This window comes from Dermochelys coriacea, chromosome 6 (genome assembly GCF_009764565.3).
Source record: "Dermochelys coriacea isolate rDerCor1 chromosome 6, rDerCor1.pri.v4, whole genome shotgun sequence".
Classification (NCBI taxonomy): domain Eukaryota; kingdom Metazoa; phylum Chordata; order Testudines; family Dermochelyidae; genus Dermochelys; species Dermochelys coriacea.
Genome location: NC_050073.1, coordinates 11412494 through 11429376, shown reverse-complemented (window position 1 = coordinate 11429376; position 16883 = coordinate 11412494).

Below are 16883 nucleotides of genomic sequence, written 5' to 3'. Positions count from 1 at the left end.
GGACCCTATCCTGCAAACACTTATGTTTAATTCTAAGTGTGTGGGTTGTCCCACAGATTCAAAAACCATCAAACATATCTGCAGTCAACTCTAAAATGCACGTAGGTCTCAGAATCTAGAGGATATGTCACCACAATGATAACAACTTAAAGATCCAATTTTTGCTATACATTGCATTTAAGTATACTTCACAGGCTCCGTACACTAAGGAGGAGTGTACCAATGGAGAAAAACAGCTGGATTGAATTGAAGTTCAGATTTTGAATTCAATTTGAGCCTTTGTTTGAAATTTGTAGTACAGCCCCACTTCTTTCTCCAACAAACACTTTACTTTAATACAAAACAAAAACAAACAAAAACACCTACCTTGGGATTTTTCAGACCAGCCAGTCTTGGCTGGTCTGGCAATCTGCAAATCTTGTGGTGAGCATGAGGGCTTCTCCTGGGTCAAAAATGGGAGTAATAGCTCTTGGGGCACATCTGGGCCTGGAAGCCAAAGTCTTGAATGGATCAGCTTGAAAAAGCTTGGAAGAAAGAAAACTAGAACTGAGAACTCTTCCATGTGAAAACACCACAGGGCGATTAGGCCTTGACAAAGTATTAGGAAAAGAGATCTGAGCATATTTTGGAGGTTACAGTGAAGAGCTTGGATTCATCTGTGTCAAAAGATGGATGAGGGAAGGGAGAATGATCCACTTTCACTTCTCTTTGAAAAGGGACAAAGGAAGAGGTGAGACAGATGGAGGTTTTCCAGGCTGGTGATAATCCAACGCTTTGGATGGATGTAACTATCAGTATCTGCAGGGCACGAGCTTCCCTCTGGCAAACTCCAGTTGTTAACTAGAGTTGCAAAATCTATATTAGTTTTATAGAAGAGAGTAGCCTGTGAGCAACACAGGGATCATTCTATCTTAAACCTCAAACTTTTGTGCATAAACATGCAGATTTTTAGCCTCCTAGTAACACTGAGGGTTTTTTCAATGTATGGTAAAGATGAGAGGAGGTAATTTCATCATATCTCAAAACTGGTCGCCAGTTTGTTACTATCCCAGGAACACGTTATTTCTTGTGTCTTTTTAAAAGTGATGGAAATATTGTACTGGCAGAGTATGGAAAGAGGCCACTTTCCTTATATTGATGTGTCACCACCAAGACTAAAATCAGCCTGTGTTCAAATCTGCCCTTGTGCAGTATTCTTGCCAGCAAGTTAAAGTATGGATTGGATGAATGACTATAAGGTGGATAGAAAGCTGGCTAGATTGTCGGGCTCAACGGGTAGTGATCAACGGCTCAATGTCTAGTTGGCAGCCGGTATTAAGCGGAGTGCCCCAGGGGTCGGTCCTGGGGCCGGTTTTCTTCAACATCTTTATCTGAATGATGGGATTAATTGCACCCTCAGCAAGTTCGCAGATGACACTAAAATGGGGGGAGAGGTAGATACGCTGGAGGGTAGGGATAGGATCCAGAGTGACCTAGACAAATTGGAGGATTGGGCCAAAAGAAATCTGATGAGGTTCAACAAGGACAAGTACAGAGACCTGCACTTAGGAAGGAAGAATCCCATGCACCGCTACAGGCTGGAGACCAACTGGCTAAGCAGCAGTTCTGCAGAAAAGGACCTGAGGATTACAGTGGATGAGAAGCTGGATATGAGTCAGCAGTGTGCCCTTGTTGCCAAGAAGGCCCAATGGCATATTGGGCTGTATTAGTGGGAGCATTGCCAGCAGATCGAGGGAAGTGATTATTCCCCTCTATTCAGCACTGGCGAGGCCACACCTGGAGTATTGAGTCCAGTTTTGGTCCCCCCACTACAGAAGGGATGTGGACAAATTGAAGAGAGTCCAGCGGAGGGAAATGAAAACGATTAGGAGACTGGGGCACATGACTTACGAGGAGAGGCTGAGGGAACTGAGTTTATTTAGTCTGCAGAAGAGAAGAGTGAGGGGGGATTTGATAGCAGCCTTCAACTACCTGAAGGAAGGTTCCAACGAGGAAGGAGTTAGGCTGTTCTCAGTGGTGGCAGATGACAGAACAAGGAGCAATGGTCTCAAGTTGCAGTGGGGGAAGTCTAGATTGGATATTAGGAAACACTATTTCACTAGGAGGGTGGTGAAATCTCCATCCTTAGAGGGTTTTAAGGCCTGGGTAGACCTTGGCTGGGATGATTTAGTTGGTGTTGGTCCTGCTTTGAGCAGGGGATTTGACTAGATGACCTCCTGAGGTCTCATCCAACCCTAATATTCTATGATTCTATGATAACGTCACAGGTCTCTCCTGGAAATAAGTCCTGCCAGCAATAAGAAACCTGGCTGCAATAAAAGGGAAAAAAGTATGTTCTTCCCTGATGGAAAGGTCTCGGATCTGCAGCAGAAAGGACCAGGAGCAGCCTAAGCAGCCTTGAGCTAGGAACCCTAAAATGAGCCAGTCCTGAGTAAGAGAACTAGTTTGGATTTAATCTCATTTCTTTGTTTGATAAAGTTCAATCCCAGGAAATGAGTGAGTTTTGCCCCAACAACGTAAGGCAAAGTATAGATTTTAGATCAATAGAAACAGAAAGTGTCAGTGACCTGTTACAAGTGTCTGCTTTTTATATTAGATATTGTAATGGAATTACTTCTTCTAGAATATTATGATCTACGCCTTGATTCCCCTCCCACTTACACTAGTCTTACCCAGTGTCATTCCACTTACTCATGATTCTCACAAGTGTGCAAATGGAATTGAGCTCCTAATGCACAAGAAATGGAAAATATAAATATAAGATGTTATAAACTCATTACCAGATGTCCATCATCCTGGTGTCTAGGCATGATAGTTGGGAGGTGAGAGGGATCTGAAACCCCAAGGTGAATCAACACTGAACAGAAGGTTCTTTACACTCCATTGAACAATTCATGAGGGTGTTTTTCGTCATAGCAACTGTAGGTGGCAAAGACAATACTTGATGGTTTCCATGGTGAACTTTCCCCCAGACTGTTGCTGTCAGTTCAAAAGGGAACATTCTGAATACATTTATTTCAGGTAGATGAAAGCAAACTGAGCACTGAACTGTCCACAGTCTTTGGGAATTAAACACCAGTGTGGTTCACTGACAACCTGTGTTACTTTTGGGTGACTGAAAATATCTCCACTAGAAAAAGCATTTGCAGAAAACAAACACAATAGGAAAATGCTAGTTACTGAATGTGAAGCATTATCAAGGCCTGAGGCCCCATGGGATTCATGCTGTTCTGGATATGATAGAAAAACACTCAAGGATGGCTCCAACACCAAACAACATGCAAGAGGTTTCTTTTCCTTTTACTACCCTCAGTTAGGAATCTACAGTGCTGAAACCTTGCATTTAGCAGTCCCTGGTTTCTCTGGGTCACTATTGCCCAAAGCTCAATTTTGAAATTTTGGCCTCTCTGCAGGCCCCAGACGCCATGGTCTAAATTTATATGCTAGCCTTTTGTGAGGTGAAAATGGGTATAGTTCAATGCTATGAAAGCAGAATTACTGTGGGGATATGTACTGACCCAACCAGGGAAAGCTCCCTGCACAGAGTGTTGTAGCCATGGACAGAAGTAATCTGTGCAAGGGATAGAATTCCCATACTGTAGATCATGTGAGTTTCAATGTGCTGACCATATCCTCCCAGATTGGAGTACGCTTTTCTCATCTCTTTCACAGAAGACCAGAGGAGTACATTTCGGAGGACTGTGTCACTCCACACTTCCTACATACTGAAACACAAGAGAGGTGACCTGGATTTGATTACTTGACATCTGAAAGGTTTAAAAAAGGGGTTGGGTTTGCACTGAGGTTTCAGCAAGTTCTTCCTCATAACTAGTTCCCCTCTGCTGATTCAGAGCTGAGTTTTATACTCTGGCTGTCAACTTGGCCAGCTGAAGTTCCCCTATGCTAGACATTTCCCATGTGCGGTAGAGTTGGTGCAGGCAGAAGGAGTACCCCACTGCAGGCAGTGCCTTGGCTGTATAACCTAGTAGAGTGTCCACAGCCAGAGAACCACTGTGCTTTTGATGCATCAAGATGCCACACTGGCTCTTAAAGCCGTGAGTACTCAAGTGCAAATTAGGATAGTCCTGAGGCTTCTCTAATTTGTGGTGGGGCTGAAGAGACCTTCCACTGGCATAAAACCACCTCCACTCCAGCTTCAATCCTGTCCAGACCAGATTATGACCTTCTGAGGCCCTAAACTGTCAAGTGTAAGAGGCCCCATACCATAAAAAAAATGAATTTATTATTTTCACAGAAAGGACATTGAATATATAAACATGAAAGCTTTATATTTGGATATATACAAAGGTGAAGTTGAAAACAGAATAATAATCTTCATTTTCAGCAGCCCTCTCTGTAACGATGACATCATGACAAAATAAATTGTAGACAAATTCTTTGAAGTAATTGCGTATGTAAGTAAAGTAGAAGTAAACAATACAATATAAAAAATACAAAAAAAATATAGTAAATTATATAATTTACTAGAAGAGTGCTCAAGAAATTTTTCTTCTCTGTTGGGGCATCTAAATTGTGAAATTCCTTTTCTGAATGCACTATGAGACTCTTAGAGGATATAAGATGACACTAGAAGATACAAGAGGCAATAGAGGATATAGGTTGCAGATAACCCACAAGCTTAAAGCTCAACTATTAGTTATATTGATATGAATTACACCTAGATAATAAGCAAACTATCAGAAAATTTTATGTGGAATGTATTTTTCCAATAAATTGATTTGTTTATTTTTAAAGACAGTTACGCTGAATTACCTAATATTGGAACTAAAATTTGAAACCAGTAAAAAAATTAATCTTATATTATGAATATTGAGATTTAAATATCTACACAACAACAATGTGTGTGTGTGTGTGTGTGTGTGTGTGCGCGCACGCGTGCCAAAAACCTTTGTTATTTCACAAGGAGATGTCTGTGAAAGTTACTGCTATTTGTCTATGGTCTCACAGGAAAACAAAAGAGGATATATAATTTTTTTTACTGTGAATAAGGAAAATTATCCTTTTCATATGAATAAATGAAAAAAATATTTGATTAATTTTATTAAGGAAATACAAAGTTTATCCACAGTATATATAAAAGATATTGACGAATGTTTATTCCATTTTAATTTTTGCCACAAAACAATAAATTGTTGGGATTTTTCTTTTGCCATACTATAAAAATGCAATATATTATGCATATGATATGTGATTTATAAGACTATATAAGAATTTTTACATCACATACTACCTATAATAAAATATTATCTTGCATGCTCCAAACCTGCAAAGCAGAAAATCCCAGTCTTTTTTCTAGGCAGACATCTCTTTTCATGTTTGCTTCTCTGTCCTCTGTCTCCCCAAAGACCACTAATTAATCTCATGTAAACACCTTGGACACACAGAGTGACAGCAAGCTATATGCACGAAAGAGAAGGAAAGAATTTACCAGAAAAAAACTGGTAATCTCTAGATAGGCATTGAGAAAGTGAGAAAAACTAGCCTATATTCAAGCAAATATAATGAATTTTATAGACTTTAATAGCTTATAAACCATATATGCACATAGTTTGAAATAACTTGCTCACTAAGTACTCAGAATATTTTGATATATATGTATATCTTCCTCCACTTCTCTCAAAACCCTCTATTTATCCTTTCATCAGCACTCTGACATTTACTGTGAAGGTTCCCAAAACTGATGGCGGGAAGCCAACACAAATTTATCCTCCTCAAGATCCCCACTCGACCCAAATCTATAAGACAATCACCTGCAAACTCAATCATGTGAAGCATGGGTAGCACATGAAGCAGAAAGCGGCGTGCACACTAAAATACACAATTGTCCGTATGTACAGACCCAAAGAAGAAAGAACCCACGAATATACCACTAGGAGCGTGGCAGGACGGCTTCACGACATTGCCCTCTCCAACCTCACATTTTCCCTGATTTTATCAGCAGTGAGAGTATTAATTTTTTTATTTATTTAAATAAGTTATAAGGCACGGTCAGAAATTTAGCAGGAGCAGCTGGCCACAAAATGCTGCCTTGGGAGACTGATAGCAGGCTTAGTTGTAGAAATAGTAATTTTACACGTGCAATTATTGTTTTTTTCTCAGCCCTGGCCTCCCGCCTGTCAATAATAAACAGTTAGTGAAGGGTATGGGTATTTGTGTAGCCAGATGTGTATATTTTTATAATATTTGATTGAAAATGTCTATATAGTGTGACAAAGCTCTGTCCTTGCCTCCGTGGGTCCTGCGTTTCCTGGCGGATTTCGCTAGCCTCAGAGGCTCACTGTGACCCTCCACGTAACCCTTCTTTCTCTAGAGACAAGGATCACAGTCTACTGAGCCATCTTCATCATAAGCCAGCGAGGGAGATGAGGAGAAGTTATCCTTCCTTGCACAGTCTCTGTTGTCTCCCAGTCTCAGTGAGTAAACAGGGGGCAAAGGTCGGGGGGGGGAGCCCAGGCCCACCCTCTACTCCAGCCCAGGGACCCTAATAGTATCAGCTATGGTAGCTGACCTTTTAGAAACATGACATGTACAATTCCCTGGGCTACTTCCCCCACAGCAGCCTTCACTTCCTCAAGCTCCACTTCACCCTTACCTCTGGGCCTCCTTCCTTGTGCCTGATATGGTGTGTACTACTCAGCCTCTCCAACTGCACAACTTCTTCCCACAGCTCCTGACATGCACACACCCACCTGATTGACTGACTGGGAGGCTTTTAACTAGTTTCAGCCAGCCCCTGATTGGCTTCAGGTGTCCCAATCAACCTAGCATTCTCCCTGCCTTCTGGAAAGTTCTTAATTGTCCCCAGGTGTCTTAATTGACCTGGAGCAGCTTCCATTTCACTTAACCTGGTACCAGGGATTTGTTTAGCCTGGAGCTAATATATCTATCTCCCACTACTTTCCTATAACCATCTGGCCTTGCCACGTCACAATAGAGAGAGAATTTTTTTTTTTCCAAATCTCCTTTATTTATCAACCGATTTTGATAAAATTTTAAATGGAGTCAGTTTTGGGTTTTTTTTAGAGGCCCCTCATATTGTGAACCCCTAAACTGTAGCTCAGTTATCTTATACCTTAATCCGGCACTGGTCCTACCCCAATCAACACTCAGCCCAACCCAACGATCATCCTTAATACTTGTATTCAAATAGGTCCAAATCCTAAGAGCTGCTGAACACTATATTTTGCTCTCAATAGGTCCTTCATCATTCTCTCACCATGCACACATCCTCCGTCATAATACAAGAACCAGGGGACATTCAATGACACTGAAAAACAACAAATTTAAACTGATCAAAGGGGAAGTATTTTTTTCAAACATAGAAATCACCTGTGGAATTCATTACTAGCAAATATTGAGGTCAAAAACATGTAAGGATTTAAAAAAAAAGAATGTTCTCCTTTGAGTGATTGAGCACATATACATTCTACTGTAGGTGTATATGGACCCAATGCAATCAAGTCAGAGTCTTTCAACCACATGTGCAGGCAGCACATGCGCCCCCACTGTCTTCATGCACCAAGCCTAGGACAAAAAGGGGCATGGTTGCTGCCTCTGTCTCAGTTCCTTCTAACCACCATGGGAAAGAGCTGAAGCTCACTGTCGCTTTTTGAGTTTTGGTTAATCAGCCTTCAGGAATTCTTGTATTGTCTGTAGTTGTTGCTTAATTTAGTGTAGTTAGTAATGTAGTGGTTTATCTGGTGTTTGTGACACACTATACCTCAGGGGAGCACCCTATAACCCCCATATTCATCATTTGTATATAATTATGACATTGCATTGTGATAGGGTGAACTCACTCCACACTGGACTGGGAAGGGTTAACTCCTCACTGTGGGTAGAGGAAGCCACGCCCCCACGTCCCTACCAGGCATGCTCCAAGTGTAGCAGCAGTATAAGAGGGAACCCAGAGACCCCGAAGATGCACAGATCATAGATGGGAGTGACAAGGTAGGAAGTAGCCCCAGGGGAGACAAGTCAGCGTGTTGCGGACGGATCCCCACTGACCCAGTGGTGGACTCACTCGCCACTGCAAGGGCCCTGGGTTGGGACGCGGTGGAGCAGGGAGGGCCTGGGTCACCCTACCTGGCTGCCACCCCCCCTCTTGGGTGGCAATCCACACACACACACACACACACACACACACACACATCCCCACTTGACCCTACAGCTCTGCTCGGAGGGCAACTTTATTAACTCTGGCCACTAGGCCCTACAGTCCCTCCCAGAGGGTCATCCTATTGACTATGGCCTCTAGGCCATACAGCTGTGCCCAGAATGTGACCCTGTTGGCTCTGGATGCAAGGCCATACAGCCGCGTCCGGAGGGCAAATATATTGACTCTGACTGATAGGCCATACAGCCATGCCTGGAGGGGTATCTCCATTGACTCGGGCTGCTAGACCTGGCTGCTGGTGAACCCAGTGGATCATTAATGATTCTGGCCACTAGAGCTTACTGCCCTGTAGACCCAGGGTATCTCTATTGACTTTGCCCATTGGGCCTTACTGCCTTGCAAACCCTGGGGTACCCCTATGGATTCTGGACACTAGTCCTTACTGCCTTCCAGAGAAGGGCTACCCTCCAGATGTGGGTCACATTATCCTATTGCCCTGTGGAACAAGGCGATTCCATAGACTCGGCCAGTGGGCCTTAAAGCCCTGCAGATCAGGGCAGCTCTACAGACTCCTGCCCTTAGGTCTCATGGCCTGGAGACGAAGGGTAGCTTGAAGGATGGTGTGAACTCACCATGCACTGGACGTGGTCTCTCTCACCCCATCATATGCATATAAAGCATGCCTTGTAAGGTATCATGGGAAAGGTTATGATCCTTTGAAACCCACTGTTCCAACTAAATATGTATATCTTTAATTAATATGAAGTTATGAGAATTGTGTTGTATGGTTGTCACCAAAATATGTTGTGGGTTTGGGAAGTGCCAGATATTAGCTCCTGCAAAGACAATAGCAAGGGAGGTAACCAATGCCAGGGCAGATGCCAAACAGCCATCACCAGCCATTGTCCAGCAGAGGCATTACAATTCAATGACTCACTCACAGGAGACACACCAGGGGTATTGCTTCACTCTGTGACTCAGCAATGCCCACCAGACATGCCTAGTGGACTTATGTTTTCCAAGCACAGGGAATAAGGGTATAAAACACAGCACAGTGGCCCCAGACTTTGCCTTTTCTCTTCCCCTACCTACACTGCAAGCAACGAGACTGCTCAGAAGACTGGAGACTCCAACAGAGAAGACTGACCCAGGTTTCAAGGGTGTAACCTGCGTACTATGAACTGCAATATCCAGTTGATGAGAAAACTGCTTGATCTAAATAATGCCTAGTGTCTTACAGGTTTAAGATTTAGATTGTGCACTTATTTTGTTTTCTTTGGTAACTATCTCTGACTTTTTGCCAATGACTTATAATAACTTAAAATCTATCTTTTGTAATCAGTAAACTTGTTTTACTGTTTATCTGTACCAGTGAGTTTGCCTGAACTGTTTTGTAAATCTGCTCAGGTCACAAAGGCTGGTGCAGGTCCACTTTCCATTGGTGAAGTGGTGAACCAGTTAATAAACATGCATTGCCCAAAAAGAAGGTCTTGAGCAGTGCAAGACGGTATATTCCTAGGGTACTAGGCTGGGAGCTGGGCAGATTTGGCTGGTGCCTTTCTCTGTGTGATTCATGAATGACTCTGGGAGCATTCGTGCAATCTAGCTGGGTGTGGGGTTCCACACGTGGTTGTACTGAGTGGTAACAGCACCTGGACGGGTTTGCTGCTTGCCACCAGTAAGGCATTGTGAGAGACAATCCAGAATAGTGAGTAAAAGAGGCACAGTGGTTCCACAGTCCCAGGCTGCACCCTGGGGAGATCCCATCACAGTGGTGCAATGAGCTGGGTAAATACACCGCTTGTTGTACTGAGTGAGATTTGCACTTCATACATTGGTGTAGGGATTTTAAGTGAGATTCAGGTGTGGTGGCTAAGGACAGTCAGGAGGAAGCTACCAGTTTGTAATTTTCTGTTTGCTTATTTCAGGAAAGGGAAGTAGGGACAGAGAAGCAGGAAAATGAGTGAAAGCAGTGAAGCCAGTGAGAAGCTGGAGCTGTTTAGACTGCAGGTTGCAGAATAAGAGAGGGAGCACCAGAGAATATTGGAGCTAAAGGATCTCAAGATAAAAGAGAAAGAGAGAACCTGAGAACCAGAAACAAGCACATCTAAGGGCCCCAGAACTAAGAGCTAGAGAATCTGAAGAGAAAGAAAGAGATAGAAAACACCAACTGGACCTGCTAGAGAAGCAGAACCAGAACCCATCGACCCCAACGATTCCCACCACTCCAAAAATCCACAATTGGGACCATTTATGTCCTGCATACAATGAAGTAGATGATATTTCTGAATATTTGACTAACTTTGAAAGGCTGCGTGCAGTGCATGAAATCCCTTACACCAAGAGAGTTCCTACCTTGATTGTGAAATTAACTGGTAAAGCTCTAAATGTATTCAATGAACTGCCCATTAAGGATGCTTTAGACTGTTATAAATTCAAAAACACTGTTTTGCAAAGGTTTCAGATTATCCCTGAAACATATAGAGTTAAATTTAGGAATCTTAAGAGGGATAGTGGCATGTGTAATGGGGAATATGTGGGGGGGGAGGAAGATTTGATGGGAGAATGGGCGAGGGGCAAAGGTGTTACAAGCTTTGAGGGAATTTTTGATCTTGTTGCTCAAGAGCATTTCCTAGGCATATGTAAAGTGTCTATGGGACAAAAATGTAAAGTCTGTGGATGAGATGGCATCTTTGAATAGACATAGGCATCTATTGAAAGCAAACCACCAAAAGAGGAGTTTAAACCTGATGGGAAAGGAGGGCCCCCGTTTTATCCCTAGCAAGAAGGAGAGGGGTTGGGAGTCCTGATGTGGTAGTAAGACTTTATGTTTGTATTTTGTACAATTTAGAATGAAGGATAACTAATAATGTGATAATGTAACATGTATTGATGTATGGTTTGACCATATCCTGCCAGCCACCCTTTTTGAATAGCAGAAAGGAATGGCCTAATGCACCATTGGTAGAGATGCATCAGCCAGAATTTCTTTGTGTCTGGACTGATTTCAAGGCAGTAAAAGACCTTTGAGGGTCACTACTTTGTTGTAGGTTTAGCATTTTAATATAAGTAAAAGAATACCATGATCGTTTTCTTTTGCATTGCAACTTGATGTTCCTGTTCAAAATGTTCTGTGTAAATTAATTCTGTTTTGTGTGTGAATGAGGAATGTGTGTTATAAGAGATAAGTGTAAAGGCCATTCTAGGGAGAAACCGGAGACGGACGCAAGGGCTCCAGGAGGCTGCAACACGCCCCTATTGAAATATCACAGGAGGGCAGATTGACGACTCTAAAGATGAGACAGGCACCTATCAGTTGGGACAAGATAGCTGTGATCAAAACCAGCATCGGATAACTCCCTGAGGAACTTGATGAAAGAACAAGATAAAGGGTGAGAAGGACAATTTAAGAAAACAAGCGTTCGTCAAACAACAATTGATTACAGCATGACAGTGCAAAACTCATTGGTCCCAATGAAGGAAAATCACTATAAGAACAGGGTGCCTTCCATGAAACTTTGGATTCGTCCTGCCAAGACTTCCCCGGAGCATCATGTTGTGACCGACAGAACCCAGCTCCTCCCTACCTGTGATCAACCTAGCTGGCCACTAGATTGATCCAGACTCTGGACTGGTAACTATATAACATTGACTGGCAGGACAGTGTGTATGTGTGTGTGTGTGTGTGTGTGTGTGTGTGTGTGTGAGTGTGATTGAATATATATGCTAATTGTTGTATCTTCAGTAAACGCAGCGTATTGCCTTTTACCCTGAAGAAGATCCCGTGTGCTTCTTATAAGCATAAAACAGACATTCCCCTCCCCAAAAATATCCCCTTACCGGTAATTCCTATCCCAAACCTCCTATCAAGACAGAGGAGCCGAGAAGGTGCTACCTCTGTAATTCCACTGAGTACCTGAAGAATAGATGCCCAAGCTGAGGGAAAGTAAACCCCCACTAGCCCATGTTAATGCAGCTTTCCTCAGCACAGAGGCCCCAGAGGGAAACCAGACAGGAACACCCATATCTTACCTAGCAAGTTCTGTGGGGATCCAATACAGTATTCCTTCTTGCTACTGATCACCAAACTAACAGTCCTAGCCTTGTGGAAGAAGTCATTCCCCACTAGCATGTCCATTACTCCCACAATCAGATCACTTTCCAGATCTTCCTATGCCACATGGATTTTAGCTAGTGGTACAGGGAATCTGGTTTCACCTACCCCCACAATCTCTACCATTTGGCCAGGCAGTATATTAGTACATATCATGCCAGTATATTGGGTTTCCGGAGAAAGGTGTTGAGGCCCCAGAAACTGCTCAGGGGAATGGAGAAAGTCTCTCTGCTTCTCCTGCAGCAGAAGGCAGCAGCCTGCTTTCAGGTGGGGGAGGGGCTGGGATGAACTTCTCCACACCTGAGGAAGACAGCATACCCTCAGGGCCAAGGGCAGGGGAAATGTTGTCTGTGACTGAGGATGCTGTCCCAGTTGTTAGCTGTCTGTCTTTTGCTCAGCTGCAAAACCAAGGGGAATGGGAAGAAGTTTTTTAAAGAGCATGGGACATTGTATAGAGAGACTCCTGTGGGAAAGAACAAAAGCCCCGGGCAGCCCTTTAAGCAGTTGGTTGTACCCAGCCAACACTGTGGGGAATTAATGTGGCTAGCACATGATAGTCCTTTTGCTGCTCACTTGGGGGAACAGAGAACATATGACAGGCTAAAGAGAAATTTCTACTGTTCAGGAATACAGAATGATGTAAAAGATTATTGCAGGTCTTGTGAATTGTGCCAGGACAGCAAGAAACCTGCAGGTTTCAGAAAGTTCCTCTATGTCGCTTGCCCATGATACAGAAAGCATTCCTAAGGGTAGCAATGGACATTGTGGTCCTTATGCAGCATCCCACCCAGAGAGGGAACAGGTATATCTTAGTAGTAGTGGATTTTGCCGCCAGGTACCCTGAGGCAGTTGCTCTGACTAATGTTGAAGCTGAGACTGTGGCAAAGACCCTTCTTACTATATTCAGCAGAGTGGGTTTCCCTAAAGAGATTTTGTCTGATCGAGGGGAAAATTTCATGTCACAACTTTTCAACGAGCTATGGAAGTTGTGTGGAGTGAAACAGCTTAAAACTGCCCCATATCACCCACAGGCCAGTGGCTTGGTGGAAAGGTTCAATGGGACCTTAAAATCCATGCTAGGGAAGTACACTAAGAAAAGGGGCCAAAATTGGGATAAGTTATTACCATTTCTGTTGTATGCATACAGGGAGATACCCCAAGATTCCACAGGGTTGTCCCAATTTGATCTTTTGTATGGAAGAAAAGTAAGGGGCCCCTTGATCTCATTAGAGATTTCTGGGAGGGGAACACTGAGGTAAAAGAAGAACCAGTGACTGAATACGTTCAGAGGTTCAGGAAAGAATTAAAAGACATGATGGAAATCGTTAAACCAATCTTCAAGACAGTCAGTCCAAACAAAAGGCATGGCATTACAAAAATACTTGTAAATGCATGTTTGAAATGGGGGATTTGGTGATGGTGTTAAGTCCAGTGAAAAAATATAAGATGCAAAACTCTTGGGAGGGACCCTTTGAGGTAGAAGAAGTGGCAAATAAGGACACATATCAAGTTAAAAAGCCCCTTGATGATGCTGTCTCACAGCTTGTACATGTGAACAGGCTTAAAGCCTATCACAGCAGGGAAGCCATAGTAAACCAGATCTGTTGCATGGAAGGGGAAAAGGAGGCACATCCCCTTATTGATTTAATGGCTGAATGCCAAGATGGTTCAACCATAGAAAATGTTAAAATCTGCAGTGAGTTAACACCAACTGAAAGGGGGGGAAGTGTTATCAGTGCTACAAAGATACAGTGAGGTGTTTTCCAACAAGCCAGGAAAACCACATGTTAACCCACAAAATCCTGACACAAAGGATAAAACCACCCCCTTCCAGGCCTTACATGGTCACTGACAGGGTGAAAGAATAAATCTGTACAGAGATATACAATATGTTGGACCTGGGAGTAATTAAGGAGTCTGACAGTTCTTGGGCATCCCCTGTAGTCTTGGTTCCTAAAAAGGACAAAACTGTAAGATTCTGTGTGGACTACAGAAAATGTAATGCTATTACAGTACCAGATGCATACCCTATGCCTAGGATTGATGACATGCTGGATATACTGAGCAAAGCCAAATAGCTCAGTACTTTTGATCTAATTCGAGGTTACTGGCAAATCCTTCTGGATGAGGATGCACAGAAAAAATCCACTGACATAGGACTCTATGAATTCACAATGTTACCTTTTAGTCTGGTCAATGGTGGTGCAACCTTCCAGAGACTGGTCAACAAAGTGCTAAGTGGTTTACAAAATTTTGCAAGGGCATACATAGATGACATAGTAACTGGGCATACAATAGATGACATAGTAACATAGATGATGTTCAGTAATTCATGGGACACCATCAGGGAATCGTGCTTTGACAGCTCAAAGAGGCTGGTTTAATCATAAAACCCTCTACATGCAAAATAGGAGCAGCTAAAGTCCCTGATTTAGGACATTGAGTTGGAGGGTGACAAATATCCCTGAGCTGCTCAAAGAGGAAGACATTGTAAATTGGCCTCTGTGCCTCAAACTAAATGGCAGTTCCAATCATTCATAGGCCTAACAAATTATTACAGAAGGTTTGTGAGTTCAATGACATTATAGCCCCCATCACGGACTTGTGTAAAAAGCACCAACCCAATAAGGTGGTTTGGTCAGAGGCATGCCAAAAGGGTTTTGATAAGATCAAGACACTCTTGTCTGGGAAAACCAGAATAGTGAGTAAAGGCGACACAGCGGTCCCACAGTCCCCATTTACACATCCGGGACCCCGTCACAGTGTTTACTATGCAGAAATCTACAGGTTTCAAAAAATGTGGCAACATGCAGAGCTGTGATCTCTGTAAGTGACAAGCACAAAAGTTGCCCAATCTGTTTAGTGGAGGAACGTGTGAGGAGTAAATGTTCCACTTGTACTTCCTTCCCAACAAAAATGAAAAAAACAGAGGATTTAAACTGGAAAGCACACCTTCTCAACAAGATGATGCATCCCTCTTTAAGCCTGACCATGAGAGAATGGAGCGTTAATCCAGGAGGAGTCCCCCTGGTTGCCCCAGCCTCTAAGCTGAAGTCTTCTGAGAAATGTCACTCATCTTCTTCTCCAGCGGCTTCTTCAAAGTGCTCAAAATCCTCATAAAAAGGCTCTGAAAAAGTCCTGGGGTTCAGAGTCCAGATCTGTTTGCAAGCCTGACACTGACACTCACCAGCACTGTCAAACTCAGTGCCAGCAGGGCCATCAAGACAGATGCCTTTGCCTCTACTGGAGAGACCTTCAACTCCAGCATCATCGGCTCCTGTCGGGGGTTGGTTGAGTGGTCTGGGCCGACAGCAGTGCCTCCTAGTGACGTTCTGGGATAAAATGCTTAATGGTGAGAGCCCAAAGTTTGCTTTGCCTAGCAAAATTATCACAGGGTAGTGTGACCCACTGGTGAGAGTCTGAAGGCTGTTTCGCCTAGCAGCAATATCACAGGGTAGTATCACTAACTGGTGAGAGTCAAAAGGCTGCTTTGCCTAGTGGCAATATTACAGGGGAATGTCATTCACTGGCAAGAGTCCAAAGGCCAATTAGCCTAGCAACAACAGTTTAAGGGTAGCATTACCTAATGGTGAGAGGGGAGGGGGGAGCAGAACCCGGGCCCACTCTACTGGGTTCTGACACAGGTCTCTGCAAAGCAATAGACAATATACGTAGCTTAGGCTTGGGATCCCTCCTGACTTCCTCCCTGGTTTGTCTCCAGAGCCCATTCCCCTACTGACAGCAAATCGTCACCCTCAGCTCCTACGGTTGACAGATTTCCAGCAGTTTGGCTAAGAGGTTCAGTCCCTGTCGCTTGGATGGTGTCTTCTCAGCTGCTGCACCCAACTGCTCTCCTCAATTAGCCCAGACTGAGCTGAGTTGCTCCCACCAAAAGTAGCATGACCAGCAGAGGTCCCACATCCTGCATTCAGAGCAGCTACTTAATCCTCACCTCACCACTCGAGACACCCCATCATGCCACCACAAGCGTTCAAATGAGGGTGTCAGATTATCAAGCACTCTTGTCCAAATATACTTTTATTAACTAGGCAGCAATTTCAAAATTTCCAGGCAAATTACCAGAGGGATACAGGGATTAGTTTTTGGCCATAGTACCCGAAGGTCATCTCTCTGCTCCCACATCCTTCCAATCAGTGATTGACATGTCAGGTACTATGTCATATTCGATGGCTTCAGGCATTTTTAGTCGCAAAAGAGCTGCAAAATACAATAGCTGGTCTACAGTTTGAAGGTGTGTGATGCTGTATGACTGAAATATGACCATGTATATCATTGTTGCTACCAGTTATACAATTGCAACACATTTTCCACAAAGTGTATCATGTACAGTGTCAATAGAAAAGTTATGATTTGCTAAGTATGTTTATCCTGTTTATATCCATGTATCATCACTGTATCTGAAATTATGAATATTGGCTATATAGATCTATATCCCAAATTTGTTTGTTCCACTCATCAGGTAAAAACACTGAAGCCAGACAGCTTTGTGTTGATGACCCATCAAAGGCAATTGACTCTCACAACGGGTCATAGAAGAAAGTCGTCCAATCCATCAAGTCTTTCTGTGGACTCCTTAGTTTCCAATGGCTGCTCCTGTGAGTCATCAAAGCC